The sequence below is a fragment of the Ascaphus truei genome, chromosome 15 (assembly GCF_040206685.1).
Source record: "Ascaphus truei isolate aAscTru1 chromosome 15, aAscTru1.hap1, whole genome shotgun sequence".
Lineage (NCBI taxonomy): Eukaryota > Metazoa > Chordata > Amphibia > Anura > Ascaphidae > Ascaphus > Ascaphus truei.
Window position 1 is genome coordinate 53,940,907 of NC_134497.1, and position 16,268 is coordinate 53,957,174.

General features: G+C 34.7%; 11 non-coding genes across 11 annotated transcripts; 5 read left to right on the forward strand and 6 right to left on the reverse strand.

The window, feature by feature from the left end:
- Window positions 1–400: 400 nt before the first annotated feature.
- TRNAI-UAU (transfer RNA isoleucine (anticodon UAU)) lies at window positions 401–493 on the reverse strand. Its single transcript is given in 2 exon segments — window positions 401–436; window positions 456–493. It is a non-coding gene; the product is annotated as a tRNA-Ile (tRNA).
- Window positions 494–874: 381 nt separating this feature from the next.
- On the forward strand, window positions 875–956 carry TRNAS-AGA (transfer RNA serine (anticodon AGA)). The gene has a single exon. It is a non-coding gene; the product is annotated as a tRNA-Ser (tRNA).
- Window positions 957–3,697: 2,741 nt separating this feature from the next.
- On the reverse strand, window positions 3,698–3,790 carry TRNAI-UAU (transfer RNA isoleucine (anticodon UAU)). The gene is given in 2 exon segments: window positions 3,698–3,733; window positions 3,753–3,790. It is a non-coding gene; the product is annotated as a tRNA-Ile (tRNA).
- Window positions 3,791–4,171: 381 nt separating this feature from the next.
- TRNAS-AGA (transfer RNA serine (anticodon AGA)) lies at window positions 4,172–4,253 on the forward strand. Its single transcript has one exon. It is a non-coding gene; the product is annotated as a tRNA-Ser (tRNA).
- A 2,741-nt stretch (window positions 4,254–6,994) lies between these two features.
- On the reverse strand, window positions 6,995–7,087 carry TRNAI-UAU (transfer RNA isoleucine (anticodon UAU)). The gene is given in 2 exon segments: window positions 6,995–7,030; window positions 7,050–7,087. It is a non-coding gene; the product is annotated as a tRNA-Ile (tRNA).
- Window positions 7,088–7,468: 381 nt separating this feature from the next.
- On the forward strand, window positions 7,469–7,550 carry TRNAS-AGA (transfer RNA serine (anticodon AGA)). The gene has a single exon. It is a non-coding gene; the product is annotated as a tRNA-Ser (tRNA).
- Window positions 7,551–10,018: 2,468 nt separating this feature from the next.
- Window positions 10,019–10,111, reverse strand: TRNAI-UAU (transfer RNA isoleucine (anticodon UAU)). The gene is given in 2 exon segments: window positions 10,019–10,054; window positions 10,074–10,111. It is a non-coding gene; the product is annotated as a tRNA-Ile (tRNA).
- Window positions 10,112–10,492: 381 nt separating this feature from the next.
- TRNAS-AGA (transfer RNA serine (anticodon AGA)) lies at window positions 10,493–10,574 on the forward strand. Its single transcript has one exon. It is a non-coding gene; the product is annotated as a tRNA-Ser (tRNA).
- Window positions 10,575–13,042: 2,468 nt separating this feature from the next.
- TRNAI-UAU (transfer RNA isoleucine (anticodon UAU)) lies at window positions 13,043–13,135 on the reverse strand. The gene is given in 2 exon segments: window positions 13,043–13,078; window positions 13,098–13,135. It is a non-coding gene; the product is annotated as a tRNA-Ile (tRNA).
- Window positions 13,136–13,516: 381 nt separating this feature from the next.
- Window positions 13,517–13,598, forward strand: TRNAS-AGA (transfer RNA serine (anticodon AGA)). Its single transcript has one exon. It is a non-coding gene; the product is annotated as a tRNA-Ser (tRNA).
- A 2,474-nt stretch (window positions 13,599–16,072) lies between these two features.
- TRNAI-UAU (transfer RNA isoleucine (anticodon UAU)) lies at window positions 16,073–16,165 on the reverse strand. Its single transcript is given in 2 exon segments — window positions 16,073–16,108; window positions 16,128–16,165. It is a non-coding gene; the product is annotated as a tRNA-Ile (tRNA).
- Window positions 16,166–16,268: the final 103 nt, after the last annotated feature.

Genomic DNA, 16,268 nt, shown 5'->3' on the forward strand with positions numbered 1-16,268 from the left:
TGACCCTTACTTAGTACAGATAGACAGGGTGCTCATTAAAGATAGCCTTTTTAGGATATATAAATCTGGAAAAATATGTATCCTCTAGACCCAAATAATGAGTAGCATTGGCTCCACTGGGGTATTTTGGTTTGAAAAAAGGAAGAATATGCTTGGAAAGCTCTCATTTTAAAAAATTTTTAAATCATACATCATCAATTAAAAATATCTTCTTGCCCACATTGAGACACCTATTGTATTTGACTGCTTTACAATCGCTCCAATGTAAGCCAAATAGGAAAATGAGGAAATGTTGTTTTTTATGTAAAAGATTACATTTAGCAATTTACATCCATAGGCCTTTTATTTAACATTGTATACATTCAAACAATGCTATTGCTTGATGAAACAAAAAAGGATATGTTCCAGGTGAGGCTTGAACTCACAACCTCGGCATAGCTTAGCACGTACTGCCATATAAGTACCGCGCGCTAACCGATTGCGCCACTGGAGCACATGCCTGTAATTTTTCTATGTTCTTGTTGCCCCAATTGTCCTCCAAATCTGCTCTTTTAATCTCTGACATCCAAGTTAGATCATTTTCTCTTTACTCCTTTTAACCCCTTTTCTTTTTTTTCTGCCTCAGATCTGTTTCATACTGTACATTGAATGTGGTTAACAAAAAGTATTTCTCGTCATTGTTCAAAAACCCAATAGCAGCAACATTTTACAAAGATAATGTTGTTTAAACAATGTGTACAAACAAGTCATGTATTTCTCTTTATGAAAATATTCTCAAGGTTATTTGGTTCATATTGGTCATCATTCAAAAGTGAGTGTTACCCATATCCACTCAAAAGCCATCTGTGTGACTGAATTCAGTGCTACCAGCTATGTAGTCATGGCCGAGTGGTTAAGGCGATGGACTAGAAATCCATTGGGGTTTCCCCGCGCAGGTTCAAATCCTGCTGACTACGTTGACTTTTTCAGTGGTTAAGTGTTATTAAAAACTTCACTGCACTTTTCATTTTGTTTGTATCTGCTTGGCAAAGCAATCTTTACTTACTGGAATATGTGGCACATTAAAGAAGAAAACACTCTGAATTCTTCAAACATTTCCCAAGTTATACATTTTAGGGTACTGATGGCTGTAAAACATTTAATAAAGGACTCCATTTCAATAAATGCATTGTCTTCTATTGATAAGTATCTCTATGCTGCAACATAGTGCTAAGAGGTCATTTGTGTGCAATACTTTGCACAACATAAAATAGAGGAGAAACGATTTACCCCTACAGAAAAAACTTAAGGTGACAGAGGATAATGAGCACTTTAGTGTGAGAGTGAGGGAATTCTTCCACTTTATATTTACAGATAATATTTGACTTCTTCATAATGACTGTGCTAAGTACTGCATTTATTGGGATGTGTACATTCTTTACAGTCTGCCAAAACTATATTGTTTAAATATAATGGGAATAATCAATGTTATAGTTCAACTGCTTATCACACTTCAGTATAAATAGCTTTTTGTTATGAAAAAACATTTGTAATGTTTTATTGTTATCATTCACAAAAGCTAAGCAGGGCTTTCTAAACCTGTTGAAGAAAAAAACAACTTAGCTTGAATTTTACTGAAAATGGTCATTAATGTATGTAATAATTGTACTATGACTTCCTGAAGTTTACAGAAAATTAAGACATTAATCAAATGTAAACTTTATGGAATCTTTTGTGAAACAGAATTATTCTCATTAAGAACAAATGTACTTCGTACTTTCATATTAAATTCAGAGACAGAACATTTTATATTAAAATCAGATTTAATGTTTTTGGGGCGTTCAATATGATCTTATAGGGGTTCTGTATGTTTTTGTCTTGCAGATAAAGAATATTGAATACCTAATTCTTGGACATGTTTATTTTGTTGATACTTTTGCCATAGTCTGCATATTCATAGTTCCCTCTAGATACCAAAGAGATCAATGTTGATATCCCTCCACCCTTTGTATGTCAAAATTGATCAAAAAACATGATTTTTTGAGTGAGTTGCAAAGTTCAAATGTGTTGGAATATTTTATTCTATGCTTAAGGCATTTAAAATATCTTTAATATTAACATCAAGCCTTGTTCCTTCATATTTACTTTCACTGTGTGTTACTCAAATATTCAATGTTGTTTTAGCATGTTATCCTTTAGCTTGCTATGTAATTGGCAAAAAAAAGAAGATTCTTTATTCCTCTTCTATGTTGTCATTTATGATTGCCCACTCTGATAAAGCATAAAGCATAAAGCACGTAAAACTGAAAGAAAAGATGGTCGTACATGCAAAACTTCTTTCAGCACTCTTGGTTTCTCCCACATACAAGATCCACTCGCCTATAGCAATAAGATAATTTATTAAATTGAAGACTCTGGTGAAATAGCATGGGGTTGTGCTACAGTGAGGATTAACTCTTAAGTGGAATTTATACTTGTTTGGATTTAAAAACGTAGAAAAACATAAACCGCGGGTGACGCCGGCATGAATGCAACATGAAAGCGGTATGAATGCGGCATGAACGTGGTGAAGTGCGGTGAAGTGCGTGGCATTCGGAAAAAATTCCCGAAAAAAGTTGGAGATGTTGGAGAATAAAAGGGGCTGCGGCTGTATAGCAAAAAGATAATTTATTAAATTGAAGACTGGTGAAATAGCATGGGGTTGTGCTACAGTGAGGATTAACTCTTAAGAGGGATTTATACTTGTTTGGATTTAAAAACAAAACGTAGAAAAACATCAACTGTGGGTGACGCAGGCATGAATGCAACATGAAAGCGGTATGAATGCGGCATGAACGTGGTGAAGTGCGGTGAAGTGCGTGGCATTCGGAAAAAATTCCCGAAAAAAGTTGGAGATGTTGGAGAATAAAAGGGGCTGCGGCTGTATAGCAAAAAGATAATTTATTAAATTGAAGACTGGTGAAATAGCATGGGGTTGTGCTACAGTGAGGATTAACTCTTAAGAGGGATTTATACTTGTTTGGATTTAAAAACAAAACGTAGAAAGCTTTTGTTCCACCACCGCCATTCAGATGCAAATTGTGTTTGAAAAAATATTTCTGGCTTGATTGAAAAGTAGAATGTGGCTTTGCTAGGGTGAATTTTAACTCTTACTGGGGTTTTGTATTGAGTTCAGATTTGTTTATTAATCATTCTCAGGAGGTAGGTGGAGGAAATGTAATAACTACAGATTATGAGAGAGGTGAGAAGTGGATTACATATGGTGAGCAAGATATAAATGTGAGAGGTGAATAGTTGGGGTAAGAAGGGGGGATAGGCTGACCCTTACTTAGTACAGATAGACAGGGTGCTCATTAAAGATAGCCTTTTTAGGATATATAAATCTGGAAAAATATGTATCCTCTAGACCCAAATAATGAGTAGCATTGGCTCCACTGGGGTATTTTGGTTTGAAAAAAGGAAGAATATGCTTGGAAAGCTCTCATTTTAAAAAAAATTTAAATCATACATCATCAATTAAAAATATCTTCTTGCCCACATTGAGACACCTATTGTATTTGACTGCTTTACAATCGCTCCAATGTAAGCCAAATAGGAAAATGAGGAAATGTTGTTTTTTATGTAAAAGATTACATTTAGCAATTTACATCCATAGGCCTTTTATTTAACATTGTATACATTCAAACAATGCTATTGCTTGATGAAACAAAAAAGGATATGTTCCAGGTGAGGCTTGAACTCACAACCTCGGCATAGCTTAGCACGTACTGCCATATAAGTACCGCGCGCTAACCGATTGCGCCACTGGAGCACATACCTGTAATTTTTCTATGTTCTTGTTGCCCGAATTGTCCTCCAAATCTGCTCTTTTAATCTCTGGCATCCAAGTTAGATCATTTTCTCTTTACTCCTTTTAACCCCTTTTCTTTTTTTTCTGCCTCAGATCTGTTTCATACTGTACATTGAATGTGGTTAACAAAAAGTATTTCTCGTCATTGTTCAAAAACCCAATAGCAGCAACATTTTACAAAGATAATGTTGTTTAAACAATGTGTACAAACAAGTCATGTATTTCTCTTTATGAAAATATTCTCAAGGTTATTTGGTTCATATTGGTCATCATTCAAAAGTGAGTGTTACCCATATCCACTCAAAAGCCATCTGTGTGACTGAATTCAGTGCTACCAGCTATGTAGTCATGGCCGAGTGGTTAAGGCGATGGACTAGAAATCCATTGGGGTTTTCCCGCGCAGGTTCAAATCCTGCTGACTACGTTGACTTTTTCAGTGGTTAAGTGTTATTAAAAACTTCACTGCACTTTTCATTTTGTTTGTATCTGCTTGGCAAAGCAATCTTTACTTACTGGAATATGTGGCACATTAAAGAAGAAAACACTCTGAATTCTTCAAACATTTCCCAAGTTATACATTTTAGGGTACTGATGGCTGTAAAACATTTAATAAAGGACTCCATTTCAATAAATGCATTGTCTTCTATTGATAAGTATCTCTATGCTGCAACATAGTGCTAAGAGGTCATTTGTGTGCAATACTTTGCACAACATAAAATAGAGGAGAAACGATTTACCCCTACAGAAAAAACTTAAGGTGACAGAGGATAATGAGCACTTTAGTGTGAGAGTGAGGGAATTCTTCCACTTTATATTTACAGATAATATTTGACTTCTTCATAATGACTGTGCTAAGTACTGCATGTATTGGGATGTGTACATTCTTTACAGTCTGCCAAAACTATATTGTTTAAATATAATGGGAATAATCAATGTTATAGTTCAACTGCTTATCACACTTCAGTATAAATAGCTTTTTGTTATGAAAAAACATTTGTAATGTTTTATTGTTATCATTCACAAAAGCTAAGCAGGGCTTTCTAAACCTGTTGAAGAAAAAAACAACTTAGCTTGAATTTTACTGAAAATGGTCATTAATGTATGTAATAATTGTACTATGACTTCCTGAAGTTTACAGAAAATTAAGACATTAATCAAATGTAAACTTTATGGAATCTTTTGTGAAACAGAATTATTCTCATTAAGAACAAATGTACTTCGTACTTTCATATTAAATTCAGAGACAGAACATTTTATATTAAAATCAGATTTAATGTTTTTGGGGCGTTCAATATGATCTTATAGGGGTTCTGTATGTTTTTGTCTTGCAGATAAAGAATATTGAATACCTAATTCTTGGACATGTTTATTTTGTTGATACTTTTGCCATAGTCTGCATATTCATAGTTCCCTCTAGATACCAAAGAGATCAATGTTGATATCCCTCCACCCTTTGTATGTCAAAATTGATCAAAAAACATGATTTTTTGAGTGAGTTGCAAAGTTCAAATGTGTTGGAATATTTTATTCTATGCTTAAGGCATTTAAAATATCTTTAATATTAACATCAAGCCTTGTTCCTTCATATTTACTTTCACTGTGTGTTACTCAAATATTCAATGTTGTTTTAGCACGTTATCCTTTAGCTTGCTATGTAATTGGCAAAAAAAAGAAGATTCTTTATTCCTCTTCTATGTTGTCATTTATGATTGCCCACTCTGATAAAGCATAAAGCATAAAGCACGTAAAACTGAAAGAAAAGATGGTCGTACATGCAAAACTTCTTTCAGCACTCTTGGTTTCTCCCACATACAAGATCCACTCGCCTATAGCAATAAGATAATTTATTAAATTGAAGACTCTGGTGAAATAGCATGGGGTTGTGCTACAGTGAGGATTAACTCTTAAGTGGAATTTATACTTGTTTGGATTTAAAAACGTAGAAAAACATAAACCGCGGGTGACGCCGGCATGAATGCAACATGAAAGCGGTATGAATGCGGCATGAACGTGGTGAAGTGCGGTGAAGTGCGTGGCATTCGGAAAAAATTCCCGAAAAAAGTTGGAGATGTTGGAGAATAAAAGGGGCTGCGGCTGTATAGCAAAAAGATAATTTATTAAATTGAAGACTGGTGAAATAGCATGGGGTTGTGCTACAGTGAGGATTAACTCTTAAGAGGGATTTATACTTGTTTGGATTTAAAAACAAAACGTAGAAAAACATCAACTGTGGGTGACGCAGGCATGAATGCAACATGAAAGCGGTATGAATGCGGCATGAACGTGGTGAAGTGCGGTGAAGTGCGTGGCATTCGGAAAAAATTCCCGAAAAAAGTTGGAGATGTTGGAGAATAAAAGGGGCTGCGGCTGTATAGCAAAAAGATAATTTATTAAATTGAAGACTGGTGAAATAGCATGGGGTTGTGCTACAGTGAGGATTAACTCTTAAGAGGGATTTATACTTGTTTGGATTTAAAAACAAAACGTAGAAAGCTTTTGTTCCACCACCGCCATTCAGATGCAAATTGTGTTTGAAAAAATATTTCTGGCTTGATTGAAAAGTAGAATGTGGCTTTGCTAGGGTGAATTTTAACTCTTACTGGGGTTTTGTATTGAGTTCAGATTTGTTTATTAATCATTCTCAGGAGGTAGGTGGAGGAAATGTAATAACTACAGATTATGAGAGAGGTGAGAAGTGGATTACATATGGTGAGCAAGATATAAATGTGAGAGGTGAATAGTTGGGGTAAGAAGGGGGGATAGGCTGACCCTTACTTAGTACAGATAGACAGGGTGCTCATTAAAGATAGCCTTTTTAGGATATATAAATCTGGAAAAATATGTATCCTCTAGACCCAAATAATGAGTAGCATTGGCTCCACTGGGGTATTTTGGTTTGAAAAAAGGAAGAATATGCTTGGAAAGCTCTCATTTTAAAAAAAATTTAAATCATACATCATCAATTAAAAATATCTTCTTGCCCACATTGAGACACCTATTGTATTTGACTGCTTTACAATCGCTCCAATGTAAGCCAAATAGGAAAATGAGGAAATGTTGTTTTTTATGTAAAAGATTACATTTAGCAATTTACATCCATAGGCCTTTTATTTAACATTGTATACATTCAAACAATGCTATTGCTTGATGAAACAAAAAAGGATATGTTCCAGGTGAGGCTTGAACTCACAACCTCGGCATAGCTTAGCACGTACTGCCATATAAGTACCGCGCGCTAACCGATTGCGCCACTGGAGCACATACCTGTAATTTTTCTATGTTCTTGTTGCCCGAATTGTCCTCCAAATCTGCTCTTTTAATCTCTGACATCCAAGTTAGATCATTTTCTCTTTACTCCTTTTAACCCCTTTTCTTTTTTTTCTGCCTCAGATCTGTTTCATACTGTACATTGAATGTGGTTAACAAAAAGTATTTCTCGTCATTGTTCAAAAACCCAATAGCAGCAACATTTTACAAAGATAATGTTGTTTAAACAATGTGTACAAACAAGTCATGTATTTCTCTTTATGAAAATATTCTCAAGGTTATTTGGTTCATATTGGTCATCATTCAAAAGTGAGTGTTACCCATATCCACTCAAAAGCCATCTGTGTGACTGAATTCAGTGCTACCAGCTATGTAGTCATGGCCGAGTGGTTAAGGCGATGGACTAGAAATCCATTGGGGTTTTCCCGCGCAGGTTCAAATCCTGCTGACTACGTTGACTTTTTCAGTGGTTAAGTGTTATTAAAAACTTCACTGCACTTTTCATTTTGTTTGTATCTGCTTGGCAAAGCAATCTTTACTTACTGGAATATGTGGCACATTAAAGAAGAAAACACTCTGAATTCTTCAAACATTTCCCAAGTTATACATTTTAGGGTACTGATGGCTGTAAAACATTTAATAAAGGACTCCATTTCAATAAATGCATTGTCTTCTATTGATAAGTATCTCTATGCTGCAACATAGTGCTAAGAGGTCATTTGTGTGCAATACTTTGCACAACATAAAATAGAGGAGAAACGATTTACCCCTACAGAAAAAACTTAAGGTGACAGAGGATAATGAGCACTTTAGTGTGAGAGTGAGGGAATTCTTCCACTTTATATTTACAGATAATATTTGACTTCTTCATAATGACTGTGCTAAGTACTGCATGTATTGGGATGTGTACATTCTTTACAGTCTGCCAAAACTATATTGTTTAAATATAATGGGAATAATCAATGTTATAGTTCAACTGCTTATCACACTTCAGTATAAATAGCTTTTTGTTATGAAAAAACATTTGTAATGTTTTATTGTTATCATTCACAAAAGCTAAGCAGGGCTTTCTAAACCTGTTGAAGAAAAAAACAACTTAGCTTGAATTTTACTGAAAATGGTCATTAATGTATGTAATAATTGTACTATGACTTCCTGAAGTTTACAGAAAATTAAGACATTAATCAAATGTAAACTTTATGGAATCTTTTGTGAAACAGAATTATTCTCATTAAGAACAAATGTACTTCGTACTTTCATATTAAATTCAGAGACAGAACATTTTATATTAAAATCAGATTTAATGTTTTTGGGGCGTTCAATATGATCTTATAGGGGTTCTGTATGTTTTTGTCTTGCAGATAAAGAATATTGAATACCTAATTCTTGGACATGTTTATTTTGTTGATACTTTTGCCATAGTCTGCATATTCATAGTTCCCTCTAGATACCAAAGAGATCAATGTTGATATCCCTCCACCCTTTGTATGTCAAAATTGATCAAAAAACATGATTTTTTGAGTGAGTTGCAAAGTTCAAATGTGTTGGAATATTTTATTCTATGCTTAAGGCATTTAAAATATCTTTAATATTAACATCAAGCCTTGTTCCTTCATATTTACTTTCACTGTGTGTTACTCAAATATTCAATGTTGTTTTAGCACGTTATCCTTTAGCTTGCTATGTAATTGGCAAAAAAAAGAAGATTCTTTATTCCTCTTCTATGTTGTCATTTATGATTGCCCACTCTGATAAAGCATAAAGCATAAAGCACGTAAAACTGAAAGAAAAGATGGTCGTACATGCAAAACTTCTTTCAGCACTCTTGGTTTCTCCCACATACAAGATCCACTCGCCTATAGCAATAAGATAATTTATTAAATTGAAGACTCTGGTGAAATAGCATGGGGTTGTGCTACAGTGAGGATTAACTCTTAAGTGGAATTTATACTTGTTTGGATTTAAAAACGTAGAAAAACATAAACCGCGGGTGACGCCGGCATGAATGCAACATGAAAGCGGTATGAATGCGGCATGAACGTGGTGAAGTGCGGTGAAGTGCGTGGCATTCGGAAAAAATTCCCGAAAAAAGTTGGAGATGTTGGAGAATAAAAGGGGCTGCGGCTGTATAGCAAAAAGATAATTTATTAAATTGAAGACTGGTGAAATAGCATGGGGTTGTGCTACAGTGAGGATTAACTCTTAAGAGGGATTTATACTTGTTTGGATTTAAAAACAAAACGTAGAAAGCTTTTGTTCCACCACCGCCATTCAGATGCAAATTGTGTTTGAAAAAATATTTCTGGCTTGATTGAAAAGTAGAATGTGGCTTTGCTAGGGTGAATTTTAACTCTTACTGGGGTTTTGTATTGAGTTCAGATTTGTTTATTAATCATTCTCAGGAGGTAGGTGGAGGAAATGTAATAACTACAGATTATGAGAGAGGTGAGAAGTGGATTACATATGGTGAGCAAGATATAAATGTGAGAGGTGAATAGTTGGGGTAAGAAGGGGGGATAGGCTGACCCTTACTTAGTACAGATAGACAGGGTGCTCATTAAAGATAGCCTTTTTAGGATATATAAATCTGGAAAAATATGTATCCTCTAGACCCAAATAATGAGTAGCATTGGCTCCACTGGGGTATTTTGGTTTGAAAAAAGGAAGAATATGCTTGGAAAGCTCTCATTTTAAAAAATTTTTAAATCATACATCATCAATTAAAAATATCTTCTTGCCCACATTGAGACACCTATTGTATTTGACTGCTTTACAATCGCTCCAATGTAAGCCAAATAGGAAAATGAGGAAATGTTGTTTTTTATGTAAAAGATTACATTTAGCAATTTACATCCATAGGCCTTTTATTTAACATTGTATACATTCAAACAATGCTATTGCTTGATGAAACAAAAAAGGATATGTTCCAGGTGAGGCTTGAACTCACAACCTCGGCATAGCTTAGCACGTACTGCCATATAAGTACCGCGCGCTAACCGATTGCGCCACTGGAGCACATGCCTGTAATTTTTCTATGTTCTTGTTGCCCCAATTGTCCTCCAAATCTGCTCTTTTAATCTCTGACATCCAAGTTAGATCATTTTCTCTTTACTCCTTTTAACCCCTTTTCTTTTTTTTCTGCCTCAGATCTGTTTCATACTGTACATTGAATGTGGTTAACAAAAAGTATTTCTCGTCATTGTTCAAAAACCCAATAGCAGCAACATTTTACAAAGATAATGTTGTTTAAACAATGTGTACAAACAAGTCATGTATTTCTCTTTATGAAAATATTCTCAAGGTTATTTGGTTCATATTGGTCATCATTCAAAAGTGAGTGTTACCCATATCCACTCAAAAGCCATCTGTGTGACTGAATTCAGTGCTACCAGCTATGTAGTCATGGCCGAGTGGTTAAGGCGATGGACTAGAAATCCATTGGGGTTTCCCCGCGCAGGTTCAAATCCTGCTGACTACGTTGACTTTTTCAGTGGTTAAGTGTTATTAAAAACTTCACTGCACTTTTCATTTTGTTTGTATCTGCTTGGCAAAGCAATCTTTACTTACTGGAATATGTGGCACATTAAAGAAGAAAACACTCTGAATTCTTCAAACATTTCCCAAGTTATACATTTTAGGGTGCTGATGGCTGTAAAACATTTAATAAAGGACTCCATTTCAATAAATGCATTGTCTTCTATTGATAAGTATCTCTATGCTGCAACATAGTGCTAAGAGGTCATTTGTGTGCAATACTTTGCACAACATAAAATAGAGGAGAAACGATTTACCCCTACAGAAAAAACTTAAGGTGACAGAGGATAATGAGCACTTTAGTGTGAGAGTGAGGGAATTCTTCCACTTTATATTTACAGATAATATTTGACTTCTTCATAATGACTGTGCTAAGTACTGCATGTATTGGGATGTGTACATTCTTTACAGTCTGCCAAAACTATATTGTTTAAATATAATGGGAATAATCAATGTTATAGTTCAACTGCTTATCACACTTCAGTATAAATAGCTTTTTGTTATGAAAAAACATTTGTAATGTTTTATTGTTATCATTCACAAAAGCTAAGCAGGGCTTTCTAAACCTGTTGAAGAAAAAAACAACTTAGCTTGAATTTTACTGAAAATGGTCATTAATGTATGTAATAATTGTACTATGACTTCCTGAAGTTTACAGAAAATTAAGACATTAATCAAATGTAAACTTTATGGAATCTTTTGTGAAACAGAATTATTCTCATTAAGAACAAATGTACTTCGTACTTTCATATTAAATTCAGAGACAGAACATTTTATATTAAAATCAGATTTAATGTTTTTGGGGCGTTCAATATGATCTTATAGGGGTTCTGTATGTTTTTGTCTTGCAGATAAAGAATATTGAATACCTAATTCTTGGACATGTTTATTTTGTTGATACTTTTGCCATAGTCTGCATATTCATAGTTCCCTCTAGATACCAAAGAGATCAATGTTGATATCCCTCCACCCTTTGTATGTCAAAATTGATCAAAAAACATGATTTTTTGAGTGAGTTGCAAAGTTCAAATGTGTTGGAATATTTTATTCTATGCTTAAGGCATTTAAAATATCTTTAATATTAACATCAAGCCTTGTTCCTTCATATTTACTTTCACTGTGTGTTACTCAAATATTCAATGTTGTTTTAGCACGTTATCCTTTAGCTTGCTATGTAATTGGCAAAAAAAAGAAGATTCTTTATTCCTCTTCTATGTTGTCATTTATGATTGCCCACTCTGATAAAGCATAAAGCATAAAGCACGTAAAACTGAAAGAAAAGATGGTCGTACATGCAAAACTTCTTTCAGCACTCTTGGTTTCTCCCACATACAAGATCCACTCGCCTATAGCAATAAGATAATTTATTAAATTGAAGACTCTGGTGAAATAGCATGGGGTTGTGCTACAGTGAGGATTAACTCTTAAGTGGAATTTATACTTGTTTGGATTTAAAAACGTAGAAAAACATAAACCGCGGGTGACGCCGGCATGAATGCAACATGAAAGCGGTATGAATGCGGCATGAACGTGGTGAAGTGCGGTGAAGTGCGTGGCATTCGGAAAAAATTCCCGAAAAAAGTTGGAGATGTTGGAGAATAAAAGGGGCTGCGGCTGTATAGCAAAAAGATAATTTATTAAATTGAAGACTGGTGAAATAGCATGGGGTTGTGCTACAGTGAGGATTAACTCTTAAGAGGGATTTATACTTGTTTGGATTTAAAAACAAAACGTAGAAAGCTTTTGTTCCACCACCGCCATTCAGATGCAAATTGTGTTTGAAAAAATATTTCTGGCTTGATTGAAAAGTAGAATGTGGCTTTGCTAGGGTGAATTTTAACTCTTACTGGGGTTTTGTATTGAGTTCAGATTTGTTTATTAATCATTCTCAGGAGGTAGGTGGAGGAAATGTAATAACTACAGATTATGAGAGAGGTGAGAAGTGGATTACATATGGTGAGCAAGATATAAATGTGAGAGGTGAATAGTTGGGGTAAGAAGGGGGGATAGGCTGACCCTTACTTAGTACAGATAGACAGGGTGCTCATTAAAGATAGCCTTTTTAGGATATATAAATCTGGAAAAATATGTATCCTCTAGACCCAAATAATGAGTAGCATTGGCTCCACTGGGGTATTTTGGTTTGAAAAAAGGAAGAATATGCTTGGAAAGCTCTCATTTTAAAAATTTTTTAAATCATACATCATCAATTAAAAATATCTTCTTGCCCACATTGAGACACCTATTGTATTTGACTGCTTTACAATCGCTCCAATGTAAGCCAAATAGGAAAATGAGGAAATGTTGTTTTTTATGTAAAAGATTACATTTAGCAATTTACATCCATAGGCCTTTTATTTAACATTGTATACATTCAAACAATGCTATTGCTTGATGAAACAAAAAAGGATATGTTCCAGGTGAGGCTTGAACTCACAACCTCGGCATAGCTTAGCACGTACTGCCATATAAGTACCGCGCGCTAACCGATTGCGCCACTGGAGCACATGCCTGTAATTTTTCTATGTTCTTGTTGCCCCAATTGTCCTCCAAATCTGCTCTTTTAATCTCTGACATCCAAGTTAGATCATTTTCTCTTTACTCCTTTTAACCCCTTTTCTTTTTTTTCTGCCTCAGATCTGTTTCATACTGTACATTGAATGTGGTTAACAAAAAGTATTTCTCGTCATTGTTCAAAAACCCAATAGCAGCAACATTTTACAAAGATAATGTTGTTTAAACAATGTGTACAAACAAGTCATGTATTTCTCTTTATGAAAATATTCTCAAGGTTATTTGGTTCATATTGGTCATCATTCAAAAGTGAGTGTTACCCATATCCACTCAAAAGCCATCTGTGTGACTGAATTCAGTGCTACCAGCTATGTAGTCATGGCCGAGTGGTTAAGGCGATGGACTAGAAATCCATTGGGGTTTCCCCGCGCAGGTTCAAATCCTGCTGACTACGTTGACTTTTTCAGTGGTTAAGTGTTATTAAAAACTTCACTGCACTTTTCATTTTGTTTGTATCTGCTTGGCAAAGCAATCTTTACTTACTGGAATATGTGGCACATTAAAGAAGAAAACACTCTGAATTCTTCAAACATTTCCCAAGTTATACATTTTAGGGTGCTGATGGCTGTAAAACATTTAATAAAGGACTCCATTTCAATAAATGCATTGTCTTCTATTGATAAGTATCTCTATGCTGCAACATAGTGCTAAGAGGTCATTTGTGTGCAATACTTTGCACAACATAAAATAGAGGAGAAACGATTTACCCCTACAGAAAAAACTTAAGGTGACAGAGGATAATGAGCACTTTAGTGTGAGAGTGAGGGAATTCTTCCACTTTATATTTACAGATAATATTTGACTTCTTCATAATGACTGTGCTAAGTACTGCATGTATTGGGATGTGTACATTCTTTACAGTCTGCCAAAACTATATTGTTTAAATATAATGGGAATAATCAATGTTATAGTTCAACTGCTTATCACACTTCAGTATAAATAGCTTTTTGTTATGAAAAAACATTTGTAATGTTTTATTGTTATCATTCACAAAAGCTAAGCAGGGCTTTCTAAACCTGTTGAAGAAAAAAACAACTTAGCTTGAATTTTACTGAAAATGGTCATTAATGTATGTAATAATTGTACTATGACTTCCTGAAGTTTACAGAAAATTAAGACATTAATCAAATGTAAACTTTATGGAATCTTTTGTGAAACAGAATTATTCTCATTAAGAACAAATGTACTTCGTACTTTGATATTAAATTCAGAGACAGAACATTTTATATTAAAATCAGATTTAATGTTTTTGGGGCGTTCAATATGATCTTATAGGGGTTCTGTATGTTTTTGTCTTGCTGATAAAGAATATTGAATACCTAATTCTTGGACATGTTTATTTTGTTGATACTTTTGCCATAGTCTGCATATTCATAGTTCCCTCTAGATACCAAAGAGATCAATGTTGATATCCCTCCACCCTTTGTATGTCAAAATTGATCAAAAAACATGATTTTTTGTGTGAGTTGCAAAGTTCAAATGTGTTGGAATATTTTATTCTATGCTTAAGGCATTTAAAATATCTTTAATATTAACATCAAGCCTTGTTCCTTCATATTTACTTTCACTGTGTGTTACTCAAATATTCAATGTTGTTTTAGCATGTTATCCTTTAGCTTGCTATGTAATTGGCAAAAAAAAGAAGATTCTTTATTCCTCTTCTATGTTGTCATTTATGATTGCCCACTCTGATAAAGCATAAAGCATAAAGCACGTAAAACTGAAAGAAAAGATGGTCGTACATGCAAAACTTCTTTCAGCACTCTTGGTTTCTCCCACATACACGATCCACTCGCCTATAGCAATAAGATAATTTATTAAATTGAAGACTCTGGTGAAATAGCATGGGGTTGTGCTACAGTGAGGATTAACTCTTAAGAGGGATTTAACCTTGTTTGGATTTAAAAACAAAACGTAGAAAAACATCAACTGCTGGTGACGCTGGCATGAATGCAACATGAAAGCGGTATGAATGCGGCATGAACGTGGTGAAGTGCGGTGAAGTGCGTGGCATTCGGAAAAAATTCCCGAAAAAAGTTGGAGATGTTGGAGAATAAAAGGGGCTGCGGCTGTATAGCAAAAAGATAATTTATTAAATTGAAGACTGGTGAAATAGCATGGGGTTGTGCTACAGTGAGGATTAACTCTTAAGAGGGATTTATACTTGTTTGGATTTAAAAACAAAACGTAGAAAGCTTTTGTTCCACCACCGCCATTCAGATGCAAATTGTGTTTGAAAAAATATTTCTGGCTTGATTGAAAAGTAGAATGTGGCTTTGCTAGGGTGAATTTTAACTCTTACTGGGGTTTTGTATTGAGTTCAGATTTGTTTATTAATCATTCTCAGGAGGTAGGTGGAGGAAATGTAATAACTACAGATTATGAGAGAGGTGAGAAGTGGATTACATATGGTGAGCAAGATATAAATGTGAGAGGTGAATAGTTGGGGTAAGAAGGGGGGATAGGCTGACCCTTACTTAGTACAGATAGACAGGGTGCTCATTAAAGATAGCCTTTTTAGGATATATAAATCTGGAAAAATATGTATCCTCTAGACCCAAATAATGAGTAGCATTGGCTCCACTGGGGTATTTTGGTTTGAAAAAAGGAAGAATATGCTTGGAAAGCTCTCATTTTTAAAATGTTTTTAAATCATACATCATCAATTACAAATATCTTCTTGCCCACATTGAGACACCTATTGTATTTGACTGCTTTACATTCGCTCCAATGTAAGCCAAATAGGAAAATGAGGAAATGTTGTTTTTTATGTAAAAGATTACATTTAGCAATTTACATCCATAGGCCTTTTATTTAACATTGTATACATTCAAACAATGCTATTGCTTGATGAAACAAAAAAGGATATGTTCCAGGTGAGGCTTGAACTCACAACCTCGGCATAGCTTAGCACGTACTGCCATATAAGTACCGCGCGCTAACCGATTGCGCCACTGGAGCACATGCCTGTAATTTTTCTATGTTCTTGTTGCCCCAATTGTCCTCCAAATCTGCTCTTTTAATCTCTGACATCCAAGTTAGATCATTTTCTCTTTACTCCTTT